General features: G+C 46.3%; 1 protein-coding gene across 1 annotated transcript in view; it reads right to left on the bottom strand.

The window, feature by feature from the left end:
• ZNF622 (zinc finger protein 622) overlaps positions 1 to 27477 on the bottom strand; it is a 275145-nt gene that overhangs the window by 81657 nt on the left and 166011 nt on the right. The window lies entirely within an intron of this gene.

Here is a 27477-nt window from a genome sequence, read left to right as displayed (position 1 = left end):
AACAGAAGCAGCCTTCAAGAGGATGTTGAGCAGGCGTCGAAACAGCCGTCAAAGATGCCTGGCAGTTAACGTGCCAAGACATATTAATAGCAATATAAACCCGGTTGACTAGCTTTGCATTAAGCGACCGACCAGAAAGGGTATAAACAATGTGGGGGGACCCCGACGTATGAAGGATTTTGGATACACTACAAGTCACATTAGAGTTAGTGTTACAGTAACACCCAGGTCAACGTCCCTTTTCGATCTTTGAAAAAAAGATGCAATACTCCTAGATTACCACTAGATGTCGGACTATATACACAGCATGTGATTCTAAGCAGATTCAGAAGCATCAGAAACCTTTTTTATATATGTTATATTGTTATGCTTTTATGTTTATGGTGCAAGTATGCATCTCTTTTCTTGAAGCATTCATTTTGCTTGATTATGCTTTTCCTTTTGCTGGCCTTCCAACATCTGTCTATACCATTCTTTGTCATGCCCTCTAATTTGTGTTCCCCCACCTTGTATAAATTTAATTTTAACAGGGTGACGCCTGCCTGTCCCACCGTTGTGCCCGGAGAACCAGTCCTTCTCCTTTCCCCAGAACATATGATATCAGCCTATATAACTAGTGAAATGATTGCACAAGTTTGATGTTACCCAGAATAAAGCAGCACAACTGGCCTATAACGTGAATCCTATGCCAGGGATGCAATTATAGCTCCTAATTTGTTCCCTAACCTCTTTGGTGTCTAACTTATTGTTTGATACGCTTTACATATTAGCACAGAAAAATACACAAACATACCTCCATAACCAAGCATGACTATTCTGAGCAACCACTCGACATGGTCAATATGAAGTGTCAGGGTAGAGTACCAATGTTTGTTTAGAAGCCTTGCATGGACTATAGCTATACTGTCTAAGAGCATGATTCTTTTGATATCCCTAACAATTTTACATTTGTGTTTAGTCGTACGTTTTAGAGTGAGCCGGCAAGGTTTTGCAAGGCAGCACAACAGTATTGCAAATAGTACAGAAGAACAAGAGTACATCTTGTTCTCTGGTAGCTTTCAATTTTGATCATGTGAGAACTGGAATAGATGCAGAAAACAGTTGAACACATTTCTTTTCTAAATTAATACTATGATTTATTAATCAGCCTTTTACTTCTGAAAATGGTTTTTAATGCACTGTGACTGGTTGCATTTCAAGTGTACTTAAATGCAGGGTCTTGTTCTAGGCAGAGACGCTGGAGAATGAACTGGAGTTTTTTAATTTCATTATTTTCTAACAGAGGGAAAAGAAAACATTAAAAGACCATTCAGCTTCCAAGTCTCATTAGTTCCTCGAAAAGAATGTAAAAAGAAGGTTGAAGACCAGTCTAAAAATCCAAATGCTCCAGGGTTTGATACCCTTTCACCAGACTAATTGAAAGTAGTATGCCAGATTTTAAGAAGACCACGATAGAGAAGAAGCCCCAATACTTCTTTAGCACTAAGGAAATTTGATTCTTAGGAAGTTGCTACACAATGCAAATAATGAATTAAATCCCAAAATATATTTTTACTAGCTGTTCCCGGCATATGTTAACATACACCATTCTAGAATATCTTAAAGGTGAACATCGGTTGGCAATTTATAGGGTCACTTCTGTCCCCCTTCTTAAATATCTGAATTACCACTGAACGCGTCCAGGAAGGGGGCGTAGTTCCTTGTGACCTATTAATGGTCATTGAACAGGCTAAACGTATAGTAAACTGTCTTCTTTTGAATTTGAAAGGCATATTTGTTTCAGATGGAATGAGAGGTATGCACAGTATGAGAGCAGTATCCAAGTTTAATCCATCGATTACACGGGCCTCTGTGATGCGTCTCTGTAGACGCGTAATTGTCAACCTTGTTCCATTGCAGAGTCCCCATGATGGCATAAGATTGCGTTGTAGCATAATTACAGCATCTACTTCCAGTTTTAGCTCGTGAGGAGGCATTCGTCCTACAGCGCGTCACTCTTTAGAGACTGAAAAGTTGAGCCAGTAATTAACTGTTCATTGACGGTGGAACCGCCGTGCCCTGTTGAAGAGTAGTGGGGGCGGAAAGTACTAACTTCAAATTATTCCGAATGGTTGCGATAGTGGAAGGTGAAGGTGACTGCGTAGAACTGTGCTTATTCTATTTTTTTAAATGATAGCTTTTGTTGAATTGGAAGGGCACACAGAGGTGCATTTTGCCATTTGGCCAGCAGATGGCAAACCAATACTGATAAATTGCATCAGCCGAGTACGGAAACATACCCAAGCATTTTATGTATACATATTTTCAAAATGAACTGTTTCTAGCATGTACTTTATAAATGAGCTATTTTGAGTTAATATCAGATTTATTGTTTGGCACGATATCATCTAAATCAAGGGTCACAAAAGAGGGAGCTATACAGTGGATGACTTAGAAGAGCCCAGTTATCTTAACATACTACTAATTGGAAATACTTTAAGGATTGGTTTAGAAAAATATGCCATCATCTTTACATTACAACATTGAGAGTCCTCTAGAACATACTCAAAAATAATTTGCTAATAAACGACACGTTACTCCTCAAAAGGCTACTGTACTCCTATAACCCTTTCCTGCATACATTTGAGAGTTGCATTCCATTGGGATAGGAACGGAGCCTTTTCTGTCCAGCACAAAAATGCTTCCTTCTTTTATTTTACCAAGCTGGTCAGGTGCACGGCCACAGATCTACCAATCCTCTTTCCTCAAGAGATCAGACCTCAGTTTCAGCCATCAGTCCACTTCCATCCACCTCGGTTATCTGAATGAGAACTAGGTGCTAGTGGGGAAAAGTATGCAAGCATATGGACAACACGGGGTCCATGAAAAGGGGACACATTAGTCACTTCTACGAGCAACTTGTTATTACACCTACGTTCAGTCCTCTTTCGTCCAATTTCCTAAGCAACTAGAGGGAAGATGGAATCGGGCATCTAGCCAGAGAGATTCTGGAAGATCTTCTGATCAAACAGGGTGCTGGCCTTGAAGCAAACATCCATAATGTAATGTTAGCAAAAGGCTGATGGTGTCCCTAAGTAGACATTTTGGTGATGCATATCAATGTACGAGTTCAATAACCTACTGATGCAGCTTTGGCCCACATTTGTGAGCATGAAGGCCTTTTGGAAAATTACTATTTTGTACTGAATAACAATCCACTGTGCAAGATACAACCTAGCGAACAATAGCAGCTACTTGCTCAGAGAGGGGTTTGCCATAAGTAACAAAATGTCTGATTGATGATACACTAGACTAAGTCCTTTCCACTCTGTTTTTGATGTGGGGTTTTGAAAAAGAGTGGGTAGTGAAATCTTCTGGTTAAGAAGGAATTGCGAGAGAACTATCAGAACGAAAGACAGGCGAGTTATTAGCACAGTCTTGTTTTTCTAGAAAAGAGAAACATGTTCTGAAACAGGCATGACCTGCAACTCACTCACCCTATACCCTGAAGTAACTGCTACCAAAAAAGCTGTATTTCAAGACACCAGCTAGATGTAAGATGTGGTCAAGGGTTTGAATGGCTTTTGGGCTAGGTTGGCAAAGATCACAATGAGGCTTCAAGTGGGGTACACGCCCTTCATAGAAGTGACTTTACCACTCAACAGGACACTTCAACACAGTATGCGTAAGGGATAAATAATAATCCTCAATTTATATACGCATCCATAGCTGCCAGGTAGCTTCAGCAATCACGATGAGTTGATCGGCAATCCAGATTCTATCAGCTTTGAAATTAATAAAAGCAGGTTGTTCAAGGAAACAGATGTGGGATAATGTCCCTTTGCAAAAACCAGAGGCAAAACGTTGACCACTGATTTGAGGGGAACTTGTCGACTATTTTCTGGAAGCTTTAATGGATCCCATGTTTTCAGCCGAGGGGCACCGGCTACCTAGTATGAGCTGTTAAGGAACTAGGATGCTAAACAATACAGGGGATGGGTGGAGGATCTGCCCCAGTTGCTGGGAAAGCATATTGTCCCTCCAAAGAAAAATCAGATATGTGAAGCACTACCTGGATAGCCACAACGAGGTGATGAAAATCACTGAACAAACCGAGGTCTCTTGAAATTTCAAAATGTCTCTAGGAATGAAGGGATTGGAAGGAAAGGTGTAACTTCTTGCGTCCTCCCATGAGATCTCCAAGATATCCCCCAGAGATCAACAACACTTGCTCAGTGAAGTGGCAAATAGAGGATATTTACTCAGGAGGTGAATTGAAGCATGTCTACCCTGGCAAAATGCCATTACTGGAAAGGGGACTAGATGAACTCTGGTTTTAGTTTCACTTGTTTTAAGTCCAAGAGCCAATTGAGCAATCTGCTTCCTCATTCAAGTCCCTGTAAGATAAAGTGGGTGGCGATGAATGCTGTGTCCAATCACCATCAACCCAGATTTCAACAACTAGGAGAGGTAGTCCCTGAGCCCTCATGTCACCCTGGTTATTCAGGTAAAACATGGCAATGTTATTGTCCAACAACACTAGTCCAAAAGGGTTTGTGAAGAAAGTCTTCAGGGTATTAAGATTGCCCTGACTACCATCACATTATTGTGCTCCTGTCTGAGCTACGAGGTCCAAAGCTTGTGAACTCTGATGTCATTCAGGGTTTGTACGCATTAAAGAAGAATATGTTGCGATTTTGGTGGCAGTACAAAACAATGCATCGTACTTTATTGGCATAAACAAATTAGACAAGTATTGTCAAATGAAATACATAAAATTCTGCGTTCTCTAGTGTTGCTCATATTGGTGTCAAGCTTTTTCTAAAAGTCCATACTGCTCTGTGCACTTTGTCCTCTTTGGTGATAGACATTTTGCTGTTCTTGCTGCTAATTATGGTGATGGTCAGAGGATGATGCAGAGCTGTTCTTGTCCTGTTCTATTTACAAAGACTTTAATATTCTTGCAAAATGTGGAGATAGACGTGTCCAACATATGTCTGTATGCAGAATAGTGGAGGGGAAATTGTCTCTATATCTACTTATTCGAAGTCACATTGTTGATAGAGTCTGTCCTCCCTAATCTCATTACAGCTGTATTTCCAGCCTGTGATCACGATTTTAAACCAATGTTAGTTATTCTGTAAGTTACAAAGTTTGCACCATTGATCTGTAGCATTCTAGCTTGCTGTGGAGCCCTAGTTTTACTTTCCAGTATATTGTATTGCTTCTTTAGAGGGTGTGCTAAGTCGCAAGCCAATGTCTCCCTCCTAGGTTTAGTTTCCTATGCGGGGCAACTGTGGGGCACTGCTCAGAATGACTGCAGCTTTGTAATATATTGTTCAAGAGCTTCTTTTAAAGGTATTACTATTTTGTCTGCAGCACCCCACAGTTCAGTGGGTTTGGGCTGATGTTCTTTAAAAATGGCACCTAAAAAATGTACCTTTGGATGTTGAGCAGCAGGGGAAATCTTCCTTGTTATGCTTTGTGCCTATGATTTAGGCTGTTTCTATGGATACAAAGTGCCCATTTGCAAAACCAGAGGTTTATGTGGGAGTTTTGTCCAATTATGTATACATTTGATATGGAGATGGTGCTGTCAAAATGTTTTAGCATTAATTTAACAGGTAGGAAGGCTCTCAACAAAGGATAACCCCACCAGCACAACTGCTTCCTGATTCCACCAATGCTGGGTCGCAATAGAGCACTGAGGCTAGAAAAAGCATGCCATAGGCTATGCTCCGATTGAAGCCAATAAAAGTCAGGCCTTGAGAGGCTGTCAAAAAATACTGTCAAGTTTAAAGAGACATAGGTCAAAACTGGAGATCCAGAAGAAACTGGGGAGAAGCACACGGCCTACTGAGGAGTGGAAATCCAGATAAACCAATCTTCCAAATAATGCAAACATGGAGACCCCTCATGTACAGATGTAGAAGCCACCGCCACCATCATTTTGGTACAAATGCATGGCGCAGAACTGACTCCAAAGGGCAGCACTTGGTGCTGAAACTGTTGCCAGGTGAGAAATGGAGGATTTAGCAATGTGGCCGGCATATCGGAATGCGCACCTAGGCATCCTTTAGATCCACTGCAATGATCCAACCACTAGTGAAGGGCTAAACAAAACGGAGCCGGAGTAATCATTGTGAAACTCTGACAGGTGATGATTGGAGTGGGATGTGTCTACTGGTTGTTTGGGTACCACAAAGAAAATAATCATGAACAGAGTTCCTTTCCTGTGGGGGGGGGGGTCCTCCTACTACTCCACCAGTATTTTGGAGACCTCTTGTAAAAGGGATGTAGGGCCCACTTGATTTAGAGGTAGAGGAGAGAGGAATGGAAAGAATGAAGAGGCAGATGGTCACCACACATGGCCATGACATGTCCAAGGACATTGCCCTTAAATATTCCAGGTGGAGCACAATAATACCCCAAAGGGGTGTCGTGGGCCTGAACCTTAACTTCTTGGCATGGAGAAGAACCCATTACGGGTGCTGATTTACTGCTTTCTGCTGTGTGCTCTTGGTAATCTATAGGGATGATAATTCTGCTTCTCTGGGAATACAAGAAAACCTCAACAAAAAGAAAAGTCGGACAGAAACTCTTGCCACTGCTATGCCACTGAAGTGGCTAGCAGGAACATTTTGAAATAACTGCCAAGTACTTGGTTGTTTGAGTGCCAGTCTTCCTTCTAGCCAACTCATCATCCATAGAAGAATCAAAAACATTAACCCCATCAAAGGGAAAGTCTATGATCTGGACTTGCACTTCCAGATTTAATTATGTGGCCCGCATACACCCTTGTTAATGGATACCAGCTTCAGGCGGCACCACTAGAGTCTTTATCAACAAGATGGGCAGCGAACACCAGAATGTCCAGAGGCTGCATGAGTGCCACACCACAGGAGGGAACAGTTTAAAATCTATTTCCTTCTAAAGGTTCCGATTTGATGCATCAGAGGTGGCCGGAACATGATGAAGGGCCAAACTCCTTTATACCTTTTTTCCTACTACTTCAAAGAGATTGTCCTCCTTAAATCGGGGAGGCCATTGTCAAAGAGGTAGAATAATCTTTCTTATAAATGGTAGCAGCCACTACCACTGAAGAGAGCCATTTAGGATGATGGACAACTTCTTCAGAAACAGACCAAAAGCATACGTCTAATCACAATAATCAAAAAGGCTTTTACCAGACCACAGATGTCTCGACTAGAACATCCTTTTGAAAGAATAGCAGAGATGTTGAATCCCTTGCTCAAAGGCCCCCCGATAGACTATAGGTCTGGCTAAGAGGTTTCCAGAAGATGAATGTCCATGTAATCCAACCATCCCAGTATACACGTGAAAGGTCTACACCCAGGAGGGGGAGCACCTGTTCTGGGTCATCTAGCACAGGGACAGATGAGACAAACAGGCTGACCCAAATTATGTGGTGCCTTAGAGGAGATGGCGGTACAGAAGAAAGAAATGTTGCAAACCTTGAATTGGGGGGCAGTGGGGCACAAAAAAAATAAAGGTGCATAGGTCAAATACATTGCCAAGCACAAAGTTGGTAGGTTTGTGCTGGTGCAAATGCTGGTCAGTACTGTGCCAAACATGGATTGTGAATCACTATGCCTGTAGTGGTTTGCATACCTGTGACCAGGGTTATGTAAGGGATGGGGGATCACCCACCAGCCAGAAAGAATTATCTTTTAGTCGTGTTTTTATTACAGCAAAATGGTGAAAAAGTTCCAAATTAGAAAATAACCCTTGAATATGTTTTTGGTGTCTCTCCCAAATTCCCCTTTCTCTTTACTAAGAATAAAGGGACAATTTCCCTGGGGTTCTCCTTCCTCAACCTTCTTTTCTCTGTTCAAAGGTCATGGCTTAAAGGATCCCTAACCCTCCTTCCCCTTTACCCACGCTGCAGGTGTATTCATTTGTACTTGCTGTTGTGGGTTTTAAGACTTCTCTTTCAACGATTGTGGTAGGCTTACTGGTTTCCCAAAACCTTCTGCTTTTTTCCTCGGGTCCCCTACACTATCATAAAGTCCCGGTCTTAGTCTCAGGATTACTCTTATCTTTCTGGTGGACTATCTCTCCTCCTCTTTAGTTGCCAACTTGGCATAACCACGTCGGCATCTTCTTAGCACACCAGTTGCTGATTCTCTTCAAGGTGTTGAAGACAGATCAAACTTCTGCTCAACTGGTAGTTGTGTTATTTGGGGCTCACTTCCTACGACTCCCTCTCTTTTGGATGTCTAGGATCTTGGGGAAAACGTGTCTCCTGACGGAAGGTTGAATTCCCTGTACTAACTTACCCATTCCTCCTAGGGTCACGATCTTGGTCCCCCTTTTCACTGCATAAATTCTCAGCCTTCACCTGCTTTTAACATCCTCTGTAGCCTTCCTGATCTGGCTATCAAGGTTCCTTAATCCACTTTCTCATGACATCCTCCAACCCATTTCTTATGCTGTTTAACCGCTGTTGAACTTTTTTTCTCCCTAAACTCTCCAACTGCCTCTGTCCAGGCTCTCGTAACCAACCACATATCAAACTTTACTCGCCAACTTCTGAAACATTTCCTATGTCCTTTCTATTGCCTTCTTGCCTGTTTTCCAACCATCTCTTAATGTTCTTTATCAACCTCTTCCCTGCTGTCACAGCCTCCTCCTGATACTCTACATCAACCTGCTAGTAACTGTCAAAAGCCTCCTTCCGTTGCACGTCCACAACCTTCTACTGATGCGCTTCGCAATCCTCCTCCTGTTTCCCAATGTCGTCCTATCAGCAACCTCCTCCTGATGCATCCCAATTTTCTTTTCACTATTGCCACCGTTTCCCAACCTCCTCCTTATGCTCTTTAACCACCCCCTGTTCCCGCTATGGTCTCATACTTTGTCCAATCTCCTATCTCCCTCCAGAGTCCTGTGTACACGCCATCCTCGCCAAACTGCCCCAAACTCTTCTCTCCAACATTTGCAAACACCCAACAAAAATTGACGGTACAGTTTTTAAAAGACTTTTACTGCTCTGAAGTTAGTTAGCTGGAATGGGGACTAGTTCTTGTGCTTCGTCAATGGGGATGGCTTATAGCCCTGATGTGGATCTTGAGATGGTCTTGTCCTTCCCATTGAGCAGCCCTCTCTCTCTCTACCGGTCAAACCTTGGCCCTGCCTTCCAGCTTCTCTCTGGTGAAAGGGTGCACAGGTGTGTTACTTCAGTTAGCTAAAACTGAAATTTGTAGGTGGGCTTCCCCCCGAGCATGCCTTCCAGTTCTGATGTGTAACTAGTGACTGGCTAATCCTTTCTCTAGGGCAGTCCTCTCTCCGTTTGGCTTGCCCTAACCTTGCCGCCTAGGGTGGACTCACTCATTTACCCTTTCTATTAACTGTATGACTTACTGCTTCTCGATGAGTTCCCTGTCCTAATTCAAGTTCCTCTCAACCTCTGTAGATTTATATGGGGTCCCGGCATATGCAAAAGGTGAGCAGTGTGTGCAGGCACTGCCGGTTCAGCAGAACAAATGTTCCTTGATTCCTTTTAAAAGTCCCTGTTCCGACTAATATGGTCTTTGTGATTGTCTACTGCCATGTAATTGAGGCTAAGGGAGGGTGACTGGGGAGTCTCCAAAGTCAAGCCGCTACATCTTCCCATTGCCAGGCAAGGAGCTTTGACACACATGCTACATATATTTTACCATATGGTGTTACATCCCTGGGAAATTGGGGCAACGGGAGGGATTACTACACAGCCACTTACCCAGCTGCAAAGCAGTTTCTTTGCACATGTTAACCATAAGGAGAAGTTTATTATGGCCAAGTAACAGGCATAACTCTTGGGAATCATGTTCTCCAGCATGGCTATCTTTCATGGATTCACATGCTTTGAATATTCCCCGCAAACAGGCTGAGAATCCTCAGTAACATTATTACTATAGCTTATAATAGAGCCTTTAAAGCTCACTTTAGAAGCCAATCCATGTTCTTTTGGGTGCATTCTGCAACAGCCAATGGAACGTCGAGTGTGTAGCCCCACTCCGGAGGCCATCTTTAGATTCTAAGCCCAGAGAGATTAGTGCTGGCCCTGTGTAGCCCTGCTCCCGTAGGGGTGGGTAGGTGGGCGCATCTGAATCCATGAAACATACCAATGTTGGAGAACAGGAGTTACAGGGAAGCAACATACTCCTTCTCCAGCATTGGCTCTTTCATGGATTCACATGCCTTGAATAGATTGCCACAGCAGTTACATTTTTAATACGAGGTGTAAAGGGAGAAGCCATACCTTAGAGAAACAAGCGTTGTAGGATGGCTCTTCCGACCCTTGCTTTTGCCTCTCCTTGTCCCTCCATGCAGTACGAAGGTGTGTGGTACTGCCCAGGTTGCAGCGCAGCAGATGTCTGACAGGGGAATCCCTTCCCATAGTGTTGCCGATGACCCCACTTGCTCTAGTGGAATTAGCACGGACAAGTGCTTTAAATGGTCAATTGACTCGAGTGTGCACCGCTGAAATTGCAGGGCAGACTCATCTGGCAAAACCTTGCTTTGAAATAGGTCGGCCTTTTTTAGGGGCACCAAAAGCCACACACAATTGAGATGTGCGTCAGAAACTCTTGGTCTGGTCTACGTAGGACTTCAGTACTCTTCAAAGGTCTAGTGAGTGCAAAGATTGTTCGGCCGGCGTAGACGCATTTGCAAATAATACCGGTAGGGTTACTTCGGCTTGCATGTGGAAATTGGACAACTATTTGGGAATGAACGTAGGGTTCATTTTCAAAACTACTGTTTTTCTCAAACCGTAGATATAGAGGTCCGACAGATAGTACATATATTTCCGACACTCGCCTGAAAGACGTGATTGCTACTAGAAAAGCTGTTTTCCAGGACACAAGCTTTATATCTGTAGTCGCCATAGGTTCAAACAGGTTTTATTAGGGCTGATCACACAGTATTCCGGCTTCACTGAGGTGGCACTTTCTTTTGAGGGGGGCAAGTGCGGTATATGATATGGCATTTATAACGCGCATATATGACAATGCATTACTTACCGTAAAAGCATTTCTGATGGTTGTATCTGCTTAGATTCACATGCTGTGCATAGTCCGACATCCAGTGGTCACTGCGGAGTATTGCATTTTGTTTTTCGTAGTCGAAAAGGGGACGTCGACAAGGTGTGTCTGTAACACCATCCCTATAGTGACGTGCAGTGTACCCACAATCCCTCATGAGTCAAGGTCCCTCTGTATTTTTTCTGCCCTGAGGGAGCCTTATAGACGTGAGTAAAGAAAAGAGAGATGAAAGGATGTCTATGTTCCTTCCATCCGAGCGGGGAGGAAGGGTGGGCGCATGTGAATCTAAGCAGATACAACCATCAGAAATGCTTTTACGGAAGTAATGCATTGTCTTCTGATGTTTATTAATCTGCTTAGAATCACATGCTGTGCATAGACTAGCGAGCAGTACCCAGAGTTGGAGGTGGGTTGTGAGAAGGAACAGTAGAGAAAAGATGTCTTAATACTTCTTTTCCCACCTGTGAATCAGACCTAGAGTGGGCATCTAGACAGCAGTGTTTTGTAAAGGTGTGTACAGAACTCCAGGTTACCGCCTTGCAAATGGACTCAAGAGGGACATTTGCAATTAATGCTATGGAAGCCCCAGTGCCTAGAGTAGAGTGTGCTCTTGGCTTGAAGGGTAGTTCTCTCTTAGCAAGAGAGAAACAGAGTGATGCATTGTACGATCCATCTAGATATAGTGGATTTTGAAACTGTATCTCCTTTGCTTCCTGGTGCCACCGAGACAAAGAACTGATTAGTCTTTCTCAGTGGTCTAGTTCTTTCCATATAAAACATAACAGCCCTGCGCACATCCAGTGTATGCAGGCTTTTTTCTCCCAAGTTTGAAGGGTTTTGAAAGAACGTTGGTAGTTCTATAGATTGGTTCACATGGAACTTAGAAATTAATTTAGGTGCAAACCTAGGGGGTGTGCGTAGAACCACCTTATCTTTGTGAACTGTTACAAAGGGGTCTAGAATAGAGAGTGCTTGTAGTTCACTTACTCTCCTAATGGAGGTGATAGCTATTAGAAAAGCAGTCTTAAGGGTGAGGTCCCCAAGTGTTGCTTTGTGCATGGGTTCAAAGGGTGAGCCCATGAGCCTGGTTAATACCACATTTAGGTCCCATCCGGGAGCTGGGTTAGCTATGGGAGGGTGTATTCTTTTAACTCCTTCCATGAAGGCTTTAATAACTGGGACTTTCCACCATGAAACTTTAAGTTGAGAAGTGGTGTATGCCGAAAGTGCAGCTAAATGGACTTTAATAGAATTAAACACTAATCCTGAGTCTGGTAGGTGAGTCAGGTAAAGAACAATTTGTGTGGGAGAGCAGTCAACCGGGTTGATGCTCTTATTTCTACACCATATGATGAAACTCTTCCACTTGCTAGAGTAACAGTGACGAGTGTTAGGCTTTCTAGCTTCCTTGAGAATGTCCATGCATCTCTGCGGGAGTTGTAAATGACCAAATTCTATGATCTCAGGAGCCAGGCTGCTAAGTTCATGGTCTGTGGGCATGGGTATAGTGTTTAGCCTTTGTCCTGTGACACAGCATGTTGTACGGGCAGGGTAGTTTCACCGGTGGAGACAGAGACATCTCCATCAGGTGAGCGAACCATGGTTGCCGGGCCCACATAGGGGCCACTAGTATTATGGTGACTGGTTCCTGGTGCATCTTGTGCACTATCTTGTTGAGAAGGGGAGTCGGGGGGGGGGGGAGCGTAAACAAATTTCCCAGATCATGTTATCCAGAGACCGTTCCCCTTGGAGCGGTTCTGGGGATATCTGGAGGCGTAATCTTGGCATTGGGAGTTCTCCAGTGTTGCGAACAGATCTATTTCTGGGAATCCCCATTGCATGAAAACGTCCAAGACGATGTTTTCGTGTAACCGCCATTCGTACTCTGAGAGCAGAGGGAAGTCTCTGCTGAGTTCGTCTGCTAGCAGATTGAGTTCCCCTGGTGCAATGTTGTGACAACAGGAACATGTGTTTGAGAGCCCACTTCCAGATGTTCTGGGACAGCTTGGACAGTCCTGGAGAGGGAGTGCCCCCTTGCTTGTTCAGGTAGTACATGGCTGTGGTGCTGTCTGTGAGGACCATCACTGTCTTCCCTTGCAGTTGCGCCTGGAAAGCCTTCAGTGCTTTGAATACAGCTAGTAATTCCAGCAAGTTTATGTGTGTGGATGCTATACTCTGAGTCCAAACTCCATGTGCAATCTGAATGGATAGGCGAGCCCCCCATCCTGTGAGGGATGCGTCTGTGGTTAGAGTGGCTTCCACTGCGGGGTTGGCGAATGGCTTCCCTATTATGAGGTTTTCCTTCGACCACCACCGCAGCGAGAGAACCAAGGCCTGCGAGACCACCACTAGATCGTCCCATTGTCCGCTGGCCTGACACCACTGGCTGTTGAGCCACTCCTGCATTGGGCGCATGCGCAGCCGCGCGTGAGGTACCAAATATATACATGACGCCATCATTCACAGTAATCGCATTGCTTTGCGTACCGTCACCTCTCGCCCGGCTACATATTGAGGGATCTGAAACAGCAGATTTTGGACCCTCTCGTTGGAGGGGAAGACGAGGCCATCCTTTGTTCAAATTAGAGCCCCTAGGAATTGTTTGATCTGACTGGGTCTAGGCTGGACTTCTTCTCGTTGGTGGAGAAGCCCAGTTGGAACAAAAGGTCTACAGTCTTTTGGGTATTTGAGAAGCAAGCATGTGTCGTAGGAATCCCCTGTTATGAGCCAATCGGCGAGGTAAGGGTATACTGGGACGGACGACCTGCGCAGGTGGGCCGCTGCCACTGCCAGTACTTTCGTGAATACCCTTGGTGCTGACGCTATGCCGAAGGGTAGCACTTTGAACTGGTAGTGTTTGCCCTCTATCATGAACCTGAGGTATTTTCTGTGCGCTGGCAACATTAAAATATGAAAGTATGCATCTTTCATGTCCAGTGTTGTCATGTAATCCCCTTGCGATAGCAGGGGGATTACTTCCTGTAATGTCGCCATACGAAATTTTTGAGGTTTTACAAATTTGTTCGCTGGGCGCAGATCTAGAACACTGAATAAATACCTTCTGTTACCTGTGATAGAGGCACAACCTCTATAGCTCCTTTTTCTAGTAGCTGGTCCACTTCTTGAAGAAGGATGGTGAGGTGCTCTGGTGACAGACATTGTCCCCTTGGGGGTCTGTACATAGGGGAGCGGTTGAATTCTATACAGTAGCCGCGGGCTAAGGTTGAGAGTACCCAGCGGTCTGATGTTATTCCCTCCCATGCTGGAAGAAAGGATGATAATCGGCCCCCGACTGGCGATGCATGGGAGGGGACCCGAATCTTCCGGTCATTTGGTGTTGGTGGCTTGGGAACCTCTAGGGGTGGCACGCCAACCTCTTCCCTTGCCACAACGCTGTCCTCTCTGGGTGTATTGTCCACTGGTTCCTTGATTAGAGGACCAGTTCCCTGCAGAGAATTGCTGCGGTTGTTGAAGTTGTTGCTGGCGTTGGCCTCGAAAAAAGCGTCCGTTTCCATAACCTCACTTGTTGGGAGGCCTTGAAATCTGATCTAGGGTCTTAATGGTGTCAAAATCCTTTTTTGCAGTCTCTAGTGCGTCATCCACCGCCTTCCCAAAGAGGTTGGCATCCTCTATTGGTTTGTTATTGAGAGATGCATGTGTTTCAGGTTTAAACCCAGAATTACGTAGCCAGACATGACGTTTGAGGAGGATCCCTTGGACTAGGGAACGGCCAGCCGTTTCTGCATCATCTAGAGTATTCTTAATGATGCTCTGGTTGACTAAGGTTCCCTCAGTAACCGTGGCCAGGAGCCGAGTTCTTAGGTGTTCAGGTACCTCCTCGATGTCTTTGCGTAGTTTACTCCATTGGGCATCTGCATAACTTGCCAGTAAGGAGTTGTTGGCAATCCTGGTGGAAAAGGCTGCCGAGGCTGTAATCCTCTTAGCTAGGGCATACAGCTTTTTACCTTCTTTATCTGGTGGTGCCTCGCTGGTTGATAGCGGGACCCCTGCCTTCTTTCTTGTATTTGTTACTACCAGGGAGTCTGGTACTGAGTGGCCCCTGATGTACAACGGGTCCGATGGAGAGGGACTAAATTTTTCTATACTTGGGTTGAACCCTCTGACCAACGCGGGTGTAGATAGCGAAGGAATGATTTGTCTCTTTACTGAGGTGAGGAGGGAAATTGTTTGACTGACAGGGGGTTTCTCCTTGATGATCTTTTCCACAAAGTCTATGTCAGGAGAAATTTCCCCAGTCTCGATTTCGAAATGCGCTGCTGCTTTGCGTAGTAGTGCATTGAAGGTAGGTTGATCTTCTATAGGTGATATATTCCTCATTGGTGAGTCTTTTGAGGGGGGAGGGGGCAGGTTTAGGGCGTTCAGAGTCCGTTGACGCGGATGGGCACTGCCAGGGCGGTGAAGCACCTTCTTCTGGGTCTTCTTCAAAGCCTCCACCACCCATGTCTGGGTTCTCCTCAAAACCTTCCTCGTCTAGGTTTTGTTCTCCTTCGTTAGTTAAGAACTCCTAATCTTCAGGAAAGTGGCTATCGGTGGAAACTATACACGCCAAGCTCTCGACGACTAATTTGTCTGCCTAGGGTTCCTCTGGCATCGACGTTACAGGTGTCGCGTTCTCTACGCCGATGGGCGCTCGCTGACGGGGCACGTCGTCTGGCGGTTTGGTGATGGCGCCTTTATCTGGGGGTAGCCCAGTCGCTGGTCGCATCTGCGGTTGCGAGGGGGTCTTGAGACCCTTACGGTCTGTGGAGGCTGCAGGTAGGACCTGCGTCTCCGTTGGCGCTAATGCTTTCTTCGTCTTCGACGAGGAAGAGCTGTGGGTCGTGTGCTTATGTGAGTGTTTCTTGTGTGCATCAGTGTCGCCGGGGTGTTCATCCCCATAAGCAGGGCGTGAGCCGAGCTTGTCGGGGTCGTGGACAGAGGACGAGGAGCGTGAATGCTCCCTAGAGAGGTGTACAACCTCCGAAGCGGAGGTCGGGCTATCACTTTCCTCGTCACTTTCAGCGGCGGCGGGTAAGGAATCAGACGTAGACATGGCGTAGGCTGCCCACCTCTTGACCCTGTGGTCCTTTAAAGTCTTAGGCTTAAGAAGCTTACAGGCCGCACAGCCGTCTTCTTTGTGGTTGAGGGGCAAGCAACGGTTACACCGTGTGTGCTTGTCTTTCCAGGTGAATTTGCCCTTGCAGCGCGGGAAAAATCTGAAGGGTGTTCTCTCCATAGCTGAGGAAACGGTCAGACGTGATAACAACCCCGAAAAAAGGGTGGGAAAAGAGAAAGGCATTCTCAGAGAGAAACAAGAAATGTCCCACGACCCAACTCTCCCTACTGTTTTGGGCCGGCGAGGCCAGGCCACGTGTTCGGCAACGCCGAAGGATCTCCTCCGTCGAAGGCACAGCCGTCGAAGATCCTGTCGGTGGAGAACAGCTTCGTCGAAGAAGGGATCTAACGTAATGATGATGTTAAATAATGACCAAATGGTCGAGTAAATATTTGCAATTTCTCTCGAGGAGCTCCGCGTAAAGGCGACCAATATCTGGGCGGAAAAAACAATCTGAGGGACCTCAACGCGTGAGGGATTGTGGGTACACTGCACGTCACTATAGGGATAGTGTTACAGACACACCTTGTCGACATCCCCTTTTCGACTACGAAAAACAAAATGCAATACTCCGCAGTGACCACTGGATGTCAGACTATGCACAGCATGTGATTCTAAGCAGATTAACAAACATCAGAAACAAGTGTTTCAAGGCGCGATGAGGCAAGGGAGGGGGAACAGAGGGTAGACAAACAGTAATCCTACTAGGCCAGGTGTCATTCAGATCACGCTATTGCATGGGAAGGGAAAGGGGGAAAGTGCAAGGGAGAGCGGCAGGGCAGAATGCAGTACATGGGATAATAGATTAATAACATAATAAATATGGCCAGCTGGTGGCAAGTGCAAGGTTAAGTGCAGACATCCGGGTCAAGTGCTGGTAGAGAGACTGAAGGGATACAGTGACAGTCCAGAGTGCGGGGGTTGCCAGGAAGGCAGTGCAACTGTGCGACTGGCGGTGGAGGGGACCTGGGCCCGAGATCAGCGGGTGGCCAGGTAACCAGGGCAGTTTCAATCAGGGGTTCAGCAGGGGAGAGGAGAAAAAGCAGAAGCAAAGAGAAAGGTTTTGATGGGCTTCCGGAACCGGAGATGGTTCTCCTCAAGTTTCAGCGAGACAGAGCGGCTGTTCCAGAGGGATGACCCACTCGAAGAGAGAGATCTACCGCCAACTCGTTGCTTCGAGAAGCGACTGACCCCGAGGGAGTTGGAGGCAGAAGAACGAAGAGCTCAGGAAGGAATATATTTAAGAAGAGAGTTGAAGGTATTGAGGCCCCAGGCCCCAGAAGGCCTTGTGGACAATGCAAAGGGTTTTGAACTTAATCCTCGCCGCCGCTGGGAGCCAGTGCAGGGATTTCAGTCCTGGAGAGATACGATCCCTGGCCTTGAGGCCAAGAACAAGTCTTGCAGTCCTGTTCTGAATAAGTTGCAGAGGGCGGAGAGTAGAGGCAGGCAGATTTAGAAAGAGGCTGTTGCAGTAGTCAAGCCTAGAGAGAACCAAAGCTCTAGAGACAGTGAGCTTCTGGGGGAAGGAGAGGAAAGGAAGAATACCTCTGAGGAGGTGTAGGTGGTAGTGACTTCTTAGAGACGTCTGAGATGTGAGGAGAGAAGGGGAGTGTGGAGTCGAAGATAACCCCAAGGTTTTTGGCCTCACAGGTGGGCGCAGAAAGAGGGCCAAGAGAAGCCGGCCAGAGGGAAACAGGGAAGGAGGGTGCGGGTGTGCCGATGAGGAGAATCTCAGTGTTACTGGCATTAAGGCAGAGATTGCTGGCGGCACACCACTCCTGGATGGCGGACAGACAGTCAGAGATGAGAGAGGGAGAAGAGGTGGCTGAGGGTAGCCTGAAAATGAGCTGAGTATCATTCGCATAGCATAGGAAGTTGTGCCAGAGTGCTGCAATGCGGTGGGCAAGAAGTGCCAGGTATTGGTTAAACAGCCAGGGAGAGAGGTTAGACCCCTGGGGAACACCACAGGTAGAGATAGAGGAGAGGAAGGACCCAAGTTGACCCTGGGAGGGTCGGTAAGAGAGGAAAGAAGTCAGCCATGCCAGGGCCTGACCGGTGATGCCCAGGTTATCACGGAGACCGTATCAAAGGCAGAAGAGCGATCAAGTAAGATGAAGACACAGGGGGTGTTGGAGTCAAGGTTGGAGAGCAGGTCTTCACGGATGTTCAGGAGAGCGGTTTCCATGCTTCTGGCAGCTAAGAAGCCAGACTGATGGTCATGGAGTCAACCAACAGATTCAGTGTGAAGATTAAGCTGGGAGATGGGGGATAGGCTCCTCAAAGCAGAGTATGGGAGCTTTAACTTGCTTCCTGGTGTATCTAGGGACCGCCACTAGATGTACTTGTATGGGTGAGTGTAACAAATGGTCTTTTGCCAATTTCAATAACTATAGGAGGATTTGATGAGGTGCTATATTTAATGAGATCCTCGATTCACTTACAGCATACCTGACGGACGACGGCAATAGCCATGAATCAAATCCAGACCCGACCTCGATTAAATTCACCCTACGGCAACTATTGAACAATCGAAACACGTGTCGGCTGACCACTTTTTAGACCATGTGTCTACATCAAGAAACACACTTTGAAACACTGCATTCAGCGTGAGAATCTTTTATTAATAAGATTAAAAAGAAAAAAAACTCCTTTGCAAGTTAACCAGGACTTTTCCACTATTCCCTTACAAGAGGTGTTGGGTTCACCTCTTCACACCTGTGACCTTGCACAGAACTATTAAAACGAACAAACAAAATACCGAGCTCAGCACAGGAGTGTTCAGTTCTAGAGCCCACCCTTCCCCCTCTTCTCTATATTTAATGGATCCAATTGTTGAGAGCACCCATTGCAAAATCGATTCCACTTGTACACATAGGATCTGTTTGTCGACTCCGCTCCGGCTGCTTTTAGGATGTTTCTGCATTCCTATGTGAGTGGGACTTGTCTGAACCTTAAAGTCTGGAGCCAGCCCTTTAAGTTGAGGACCCCTGGGTTGTGATGAGTACCTGCTGGTTGCACACGGAGAGCAGGTCTGGGTCCTGACCTAGAAGGATTGGCCGGTCACAGGATAGGTGAACAAGCTCAGAGAACCACGGTTGCGTCGCCCATGTTGGTGCTATTAGAATGACCGTGCACTTGAGTCATAATCATTTGTAGGACCTTGCGTATCACTGGTGTTGGGAGCAGGGGGAATGTATAGGCGGAGATCCCTCCCCATGTAATTGTGAACACATCGGCCAGAGATTGGTGGTGAGGATATCTGCTTCCAAACAGGGGACATTTCTTGTTCTCACACATGGCAAACAGATCGATGGTCGGTGTTCCCCCTTTGTTGAACATTTGTTTGAGTTTCTTGTCCGCCAGTTGCCATTTGTGCGAATGGTTGTTGGCTCTGCTCAGTTGGTCTACCATTTAGTTTTCTTTCCCTGGAAGGTGGAACGCCAGCAATTGAATGTTGTTTTTGATGGCCCCAATGCCATAAACCAGGGGCGTTGCTAGGGGGGGGGTAAGGGGGGCTATAGCCCCTGACCTTTTGGTTGTAGCCCCGGATAGAATCTCAGGAGCTACAGCCAAAAAACTAGCTAGCCCCCAGTCCCAACAGTTCCGACATCAGCATAGCCCCGGGTCTTTTCCAGACCTAGCAACTCCCCTGCCATAAACACTGGGCTTCCCTTGACAGTGCACTCAACCTTGTGCCCCCATATTTTTCACACATAATACATTGAGGTTGTGCTTTCTGTTAACACTGTTACGTCCTTGTTTTCGAGCAACGGTTGGAATGAGTGGCGGGCACGTGCTACTACCTTCAGTTCTAAGATGTTTATGTGGAGTTGTGTTTCGGTCGGGGGACCACATTTTTATTTATAGCTAATTTGCATGAGCGCCCCATCCCGTCAGTGATGCATCCGTGATTAGAGTTTCTTGAAACAGAAGATCCCTGAAAGGAACTCCCTTTGCGATGTGATATTGTGTGAGCCACCACTGTAAGTTGTGTTTGAGTGTCTTTGCTACTGTCAACTTGTCATTCCATGATACGGTCAGTTGGCACCATCGATCCACTAGGAATTCTTGTAGCGGTCTCATTGGCACCTGCAATGTTGTATTGAGCGGGATGCATGACAACATGATGCCCAGTAGTTGCATGAATGTTCTGACTGGGATTCTGGTGCCCAGGTAACATTTCATGATTAGACTGGGTATTGACTCTGCTCTCTCTACTGAGGGATGTACCCGGCCATCAGTGGTGTTTAACTGTGCTCTTAGGAACACTAGCATGTTTGATGGCTCGAAGCAGGATTTGCTTACATTTACTGCAAAACGAAGACGTGTAAGGGTTTTGGACACCTGTTGGATTGCCATCTTTGCCGCCAGATGCAATGGTGCTTGTACTAATCAATCGTCGAGATATGGATACATGTGGTATCCTCTTTCTTTCCTGTTCGACGCAGCCACCGGGGTTAGGCATTTGGTGAATGCTCTTGGGGCTGAGCGAAGACCAAGCGGGAGTACATTGAATGGATAGTGATTTGTTCCCATCACAAATCTCAGAAACTTCCTGTGGCCCTTTTTAATGGGAATGTGAAATCTTTGAGATCCAGAGACGCTAGGAAGTAGTCTCCCCGTACTGATTTTACCAAGGTGACCATCTTGAACTTTTGTTTCTTTATGTACCTGTTAAGATTTCGTAAATCCAGAATTGGTCACCATGATTAATTCTGTTTTCGGACCACGAAGAACCTGGAGTAGGTAGCCTTGCCCCTTTGATGTTTTGGGACCTTTTCAATTGCATGTTTTATGAGCAATTTCTCCACTTTGCTTATTAAGATGTTTAACTGTGGTTGGTGCTGAAATATTGGAGGCGTCGGAGGGGGTTTTCCCTGGAATTTGATTGTCTGTCTTATTTGTATGATACCCAACACCCATCTGTCTGTTAACGGTTGCCAATATTGTAGATGGTACTGCAAGTTGCCCCCCTTTGCCGCAGCTCGACAGTGGGTGTCCGTGGTCGATGGAAGTCAGGCTTGTTTTTGCCGCTTGCCCCTGATGGCAGAAGTCGTCTGCTGCCTTCTTGGGGCTTGTTTGTAATCCTTCTGTTCGTACAGGTACGCTTCACAATACCACTAGTAGTAGGTTTATGAATAGGAGGCTCCCTGTTGGTATACTTTACCACTTCTATTTGTCACTGTGGAGCGACCCGAAACTCCCCTCAAGGAGCGAAAAGTGTCTCACACTGTCAGGGCAGTAAGCAACCTCACAGTATCTGTTTTTATCGCTTTATGGGCGTTGTCAATTTTGGGGCCAAAGAGTTGGTCTCCCTCGAAGGGCAGGTTTCACGTTTGATTGAACATCTGCTCTGAAATCTGTGCACTTTAACCATGCCTGTCACCGTAGTACAACGTCATTGCTGATCTGTTCAAAACCCGTTTCTGCTATGTTGACTGCGATGCTGAGCACATGATTGGAAGCATCTTGCCCATCTCGCAGGACGTCCAGGGCTTTTTTGCATTCATCTTCTGACAAGCACTCTAGTAGTGGGTCCATCCGGTCCCACATCTTCCGTTCGCTTCTCAAGATTATTGCCTGTGAATTTGCTGTTTTAACGATTGTGGCTCCTGTGGCCAAAATGTTTTTGCCAAATAGTTTCCTGGCGTTGTTGTCAGGTGGCACTGCACACTTCGGACCTTTAGAGTTTGATTTTCTGTATGTCGCCGCCAACACTACTGAGTCAGGGGTTGTTATGATGCAAGGCATTTTGGAGACACCTACGGTGCTTTACATTTCTTTTCTAATCTGCCTTTTAATGCTGGCTCTGAGAAGGGTTTTTTCATGAGTAATAATAGGTCCTTCCTCCCATACATGGTCTACAATGGGAGTGTACATCGCTGCCTTTCTGCGCTTGTGCATTAAGTCAAAAAGGAAAAAATCCTGTTTCTGCTCAGAGGGTATTGGGCCAAATTCCTCACATGCCTTTTGACCGTCATTTGAAACGCTGTTATGTCGTCAGGTGGTGAATGATGCAACAGTTCTTCCGAGCCTTGGTTTAGACCCATGTTCGCGGCCTCCCAGTTATTTGTTTGAGGTGATATGGAGGTAGAGGTATCAGTGTCCCTATTACCACCGTCATTGTCTGTGGTAGAAGATTGGAGCTCTCCCTCTTCCTGACTGTATGGGGAGTGTTGCGGCCTTCGGGAAGCACCTTGTGCTCTGACAGGGCTGCTGGTTCTACTTAGTCTGGTGTGCCTCATAGGCTTGATAGGAGGCACTATTTGTGGTGAGATTGTACGCCTGGCCAGAGGTTCTCTTTGTGGCGAGACTGTGCACCTGGTAGGCATATTCCTTTTTAGGAGCTCCCACTTGTTCTTGCAGAGTTATTTTGCTAGGCCTGTGGGCCTCCCCCAAGGGGCCTGGTGCCTCACCTGGTATCTGTGGATAGCCTTGGCCAACTGGTAGCCTACTATCCAGTTGTTGAGGCAGAGATTTGAGAGTAGAGAAGACCTGTAATGATTACAGAGACTGCAGGTTAAGCAGGGGTTCTGCTGGTCGGGAAGGTGCAACCGTCGTCGGCAATGTAGGATTCGGTAACTCTTGCAACACTGGTCCCGTGGGTGCCTCACGTGGCGAATACTGGTCTTCCTCCGAGAACTGAGGTGATTACCCCAGTTCAAAATCCAAATCGATATGGTGCTCCAGTATCCGGTCTGGTAGAATTGCCGAGATTGGCGATAGAGCTGGACCCTTGGACGCTATGGGCTGGTCAGAAGCCCTTTTGGGTGAGTGAGGTGGTGATGGTACCCCACTTCCTGATATTATGGCCTGGTCCTCCATTGCGTTGGGTGACTGCAAGGGCCTGAAAGGCAGTTTGATAACAATCGGGCCTTGTTGCGGTGATGTAGTTTCATATATAGGCTCTTGTTTCTTTTTATCTCGCATCCGTTTGTCCCCAGATTTAGGTTTGTGTTTTGAGTTTTCCAATTTTCCTTCTGTTTGACTGATTTTGGGAACGTTTTGCGTACCCATGGACGAGGACACTCCAACTTCTTCTTGGGGGCCCCCCTGTTGACGGTGCTGGCAGCAGTGTCATCTGTGACTTTCCATGTACCGTCAAGGTTCCCATCGACATTGTATGGCTTTCCGTGAACGATATTGTCATGGACAACGAGGTCTTTGTGTGTATACTTAGCATCGACGGGCGTGTAGACGGCATTGTCGAAGATTTTATTGTAACTTGTTTTCCCGCCGCCGCCGCCGATGCTTTGGATGGCCGTCGACGGTGATCGTGTCGTCAACGAAGATTTTATGGCTATGGCGGGGGCCGATGTGGGTTACGACACTGCGCCCTAGAGTATCTGTCGTCAACAGGCTTTCCTGTTTTTCCTTCCTTTTTTCTTTTGAAAGAAGAGGAAGACATGCTCTCCTCTGACCTAGCACTCTTATGAGTTTTGGGCCTGTCTGTTCTGTCCTCCACTACATTTCTAGAGGACTCAGCTTCTGAAGGGGGATATCTTCCCTCATTAGGCCAAAGGTGCCAGTCTCCTTTTTCTGTCTTTGAGGGTTTTTGTGCAAAAAGTGGCACAAATTTCACATCTTACTGAATGTGATTTGGATAGAGACAACATATACAATTCAGGATGCCCGTCTCCTTCATACACATTGTTGATTCCACATGATTGGCATGCCTTGAAAAGAGCTTTCAGTTTTTCTTCCATAATTTGAAATGAAAAAGGCACTTATAAAGATGTTGGTTTTCTAAAGTTCCCAACAGTTTTATAAGATATTTCTGGTTTCCGGCCTTTTCTCTCCAGGAGAGAAAGCCTTGAGAACTACTCAGCACTATGTGCAGTTACAATCTGAAGATGTCCTCCTTGTTGGGGCTAGACACTCGTCGACATGTCCTATTGGCTGATGCAGAATGCACTCAAAAGGACATGGATAGGCTACTAAAGTGAGCTTGAAAAGTTCTTTTATAAGCTATAGTAATAATGTTACAGAGGATTCCCAGCCTGTTGGCAGGGAATATTCAAAGCATGTAAATCCATGAAAGATCCAATGCTGGAGAAGCAGGTTCCCCTGCGCGGTACCTCGCATTCTGCTTACTATACATTTGTCAAATCAAATAAAAAGATGGGACATGAATTTGAACTGTACTCAGGCTTCCTGGAGGGTCGTAGTCCTCCCACCATCTCATCTGCCAGGCATTCCAAAAAGTCAATTATAGTCTTGAGTTTTCAAATGTCCCAACACTTCCTTCTTGGTACCAGCAGTTGTTTCCTGGTCTGTCATTGCACTGGCCAGGATGTTATCTCCTCTGTGAGGGGAATTCTCTGCCACCACTCCATGTCCAACTTTCCCAGCACTCTTGTCCAAGGTCTGGGTGACCCTTGGCAAGGACCTCAAGTGTCCAGGGCAGCAACAAGCGTAGATGAGCATATGCTTGTCTAAGACTATGCTATGCTGCTGTCTTTTCCAACAACAGGGTGTTAACCCCTGGGCAGCCAGCCGCCTTTTTCTTGGGCAGACCTCCAAGTCCTCCTACTCCAATGTACTGTTGGCCTTGCTGGTTCTCTCATGCCGCTCCACCGGCACCTGCTTTATTTCTTCCTTACGGCCCAAAACACTCTGCTTTTATTGTCAACCCCCATCAACTAATACTCTCCTTACTCTGCTGTTCCCTTTACCTCATCCTTTGCTACTATCTCTTTCTTCACCACCTCTGCTTTAACCCTTGCCATCTCCTTCATTGTATGTCTCACCACTTCCTCGCTCTTTTATGGTCTTCTCTCTCTCTTACTCCTCCTGGTCAGCTGTTAACACCCACTTCTGTTTTTCTCCTCCTCCATGGTTTCCTTACCACCTCTCCTCCTGCTTTTCTTTCCTTCTGTTCTCTCTTGCCAACTTTGTTCCCTTGACCACTATCTTTCTCTCCTATTCCTTCGTAGTCTATGTCACCACCTCCACAATCCTCCTTGCTGCTTCGCCACACTCTCGAGCATGATCTGCCTCTTGCTCCCAATGACCACATAATCTAACCTTCACAGGGCCTTTATATAGGGGCGCCTAATAATTGTGAGGTAACATACAGCTAAGGTCCTGCACTGGGGTGGCCCTGGGATTGGTTACTATGAACTTAAACAATGAAACCATTGCCCAATTCCTCTCTACCAGGATCATTCAATGCGACTCCGTGGTTTCATAGCAGGGGGCTTCTGTGTTGCTTTCTTTGCTGTACCAACTCTTTGTCTGTTTGCAACCCAGAGGTCCCTCACACTTCTCTCACAAAGCGCGTCTCCAGTACATCGTCTGAACTCTCAACATAGTGGCTTGCGACCACCAGTGAGGAGCCATCACATGAAAGAGTACACTGCACATGGAACATCTTTTGCAACACTAGGTACTTTCTTCAGATGGTTGGGTTGATAGTGATTCGTGGCACTGGACCCGGGTACTGGCAAATGTTTTGTCCCATGGCCATGAGCAAAGTCCTTCCTTTGATTGTACGATTCTACTGCTTTTGTCTGCACTTTTGATATATAGCAGATAACTTCATTTGGCAGATGAGTCCTCTTTCACAAGAATCAGGCAAATTGACAAGGGGACTCCCAGGACCCCCCTTGTCAATTTGCATATTCAAGTAACTTTGGGTCTCACCCTAAGTTACTAGGGGAATCCAGACGTGGACCCCTTGCTCACTATTCTTAGAGAGGCACAGCTCCTCCCTACTGATGAGGTCCAACCAGACCGAAACACATGTCTGGGGATGCTGTTGGTACTCTTGTTCAGAGGAGAATTGCCGAGCATTTCGGTGCTGGACTGCCCCAGGGCAGGACAAAGACTGATCTGTTTGGGATATTTCTTCTCTGTGAAAGATAGTGAGCTAAAGACTCTGGGTAAGTCTCTCGTAACCAGGACTAATGTCTGGCAGAGAGACTCCCAGGACACCCCTTGTCAATTTACAAGAATCAGGCAGACATTTCTCTTCAATAGTAATGCTAAATTCTTTAGACTAAGCATGGGAGTGTTCATGAGAGGAGCAGGGTCCGATGTGGCTAATGCTGGCTCAGCTTTGGGGTCTTGAAGGGCCTTATGCCTCTTGTTCCCTTTTCCTAATGTCTGTGAGAAACCTAACGGGATCTCCCTGGCTAGTCCGCAGGAATATGTCATCCAGGTGGCCAGGACACGGCCATCGCTATTGGATCCAGTTCCTGGGGTGGAATAGTGGAGAGGATCACCTGGACTTGGTGAGTGGGACACTGACGGGCGAGATGTGGTATCCCCTTCTTTCAACACCATCTCCCCATCCTACATATTCCAAAACACTGCCCCACCTCCTTTTCCCACATGAACACTTTCGCACAACATAGAAGGCAACGGACTAACACCAGAGCCGTTTACCTGACATGTCCCAATACAAGGGTAGGCAAAGTCAAGCAATTGACCAGAATCACACACACCCGACGGCCCTTCCCCTGAGGTATAAAAGGTAGAGCATAGGAGCACAGGAAAAGCGAGGCAGACCGCACGACGTGAGCGCTAACTCAGCACGGCAGTTCAAGAGGAGAGGAAAGACGGTACAGACAGAAAGGGTGACAAGGAGAGAGTTAACCTGGCCCTTTCCGACCAAGGCCTGTAGAACCTCCGCAGAGGGAATCATAAATCTGCGAATAGCCAGCGTGTATTGCAAAAGATTCAACGGTATACAAGACCTTCCTCCGCTGATTACCAAGCCGGGGAGACACGCTTGTCTCTGTGGTACCAACCTTGACTCTAAGGAGAAAGAAAGCAAAGCAGTTCATCACAGCCGGTGCGTCGAGGGGAGAGTCGATAAGAAACTGAATGTGTTGAACGAAAAGTAGCCACCAGCTAATTTGAACTTTGAAAGCAAAAATATACGACTCATTGAAAGAGGGTGGAAAACCAGCAACAGAGAAGTCCGGCACCACGTACGTGCTGCAAGAAACTCTGGGTGGTAACCCGATGGTAAAAACGACCATAACCGGAAGACCTTGGGAAACGGCGAGAAGAGGTCAAAGTAGTCATACAGGGGTCTTGTAAAATCCTCTGTACCATCAAATATCTTTGACCGACAAATGATTGGGAAATTAAGGGAAATTAATCCCGCTTGGTGAAAGTAACACATGAACTGTGTATTGTAAAGGTTGGTAAGACTGATCCCGGCAGAGGTATGCTAACGGAAAGGAATGACACCATGAGATCCAGGGGTAGAAAGTCATCACCCAAAGTTCACTGAGAAATTAACTGTTTTTGATTTATTGAATACAACGTGTGTGGGGTCTGCGCCCAGACGAGGGGAATCCAGGGGTGAAGTCATCACTCAAA

The sequence above is a fragment of the Ambystoma mexicanum genome, chromosome 5q (assembly GCF_040938575.1).
Source record: "Ambystoma mexicanum isolate Mex_15411 chromosome 5q, UKY_AmexF1_1, whole genome shotgun sequence".
In the NCBI taxonomy this organism is placed as follows: Eukaryota; Metazoa; Chordata; class Amphibia; order Caudata; family Ambystomatidae; genus Ambystoma; species Ambystoma mexicanum.
The sequence above is the reverse complement of the archived record's forward strand: the minus strand, read 5'-3'. Positions and strand labels throughout refer to the sequence as shown.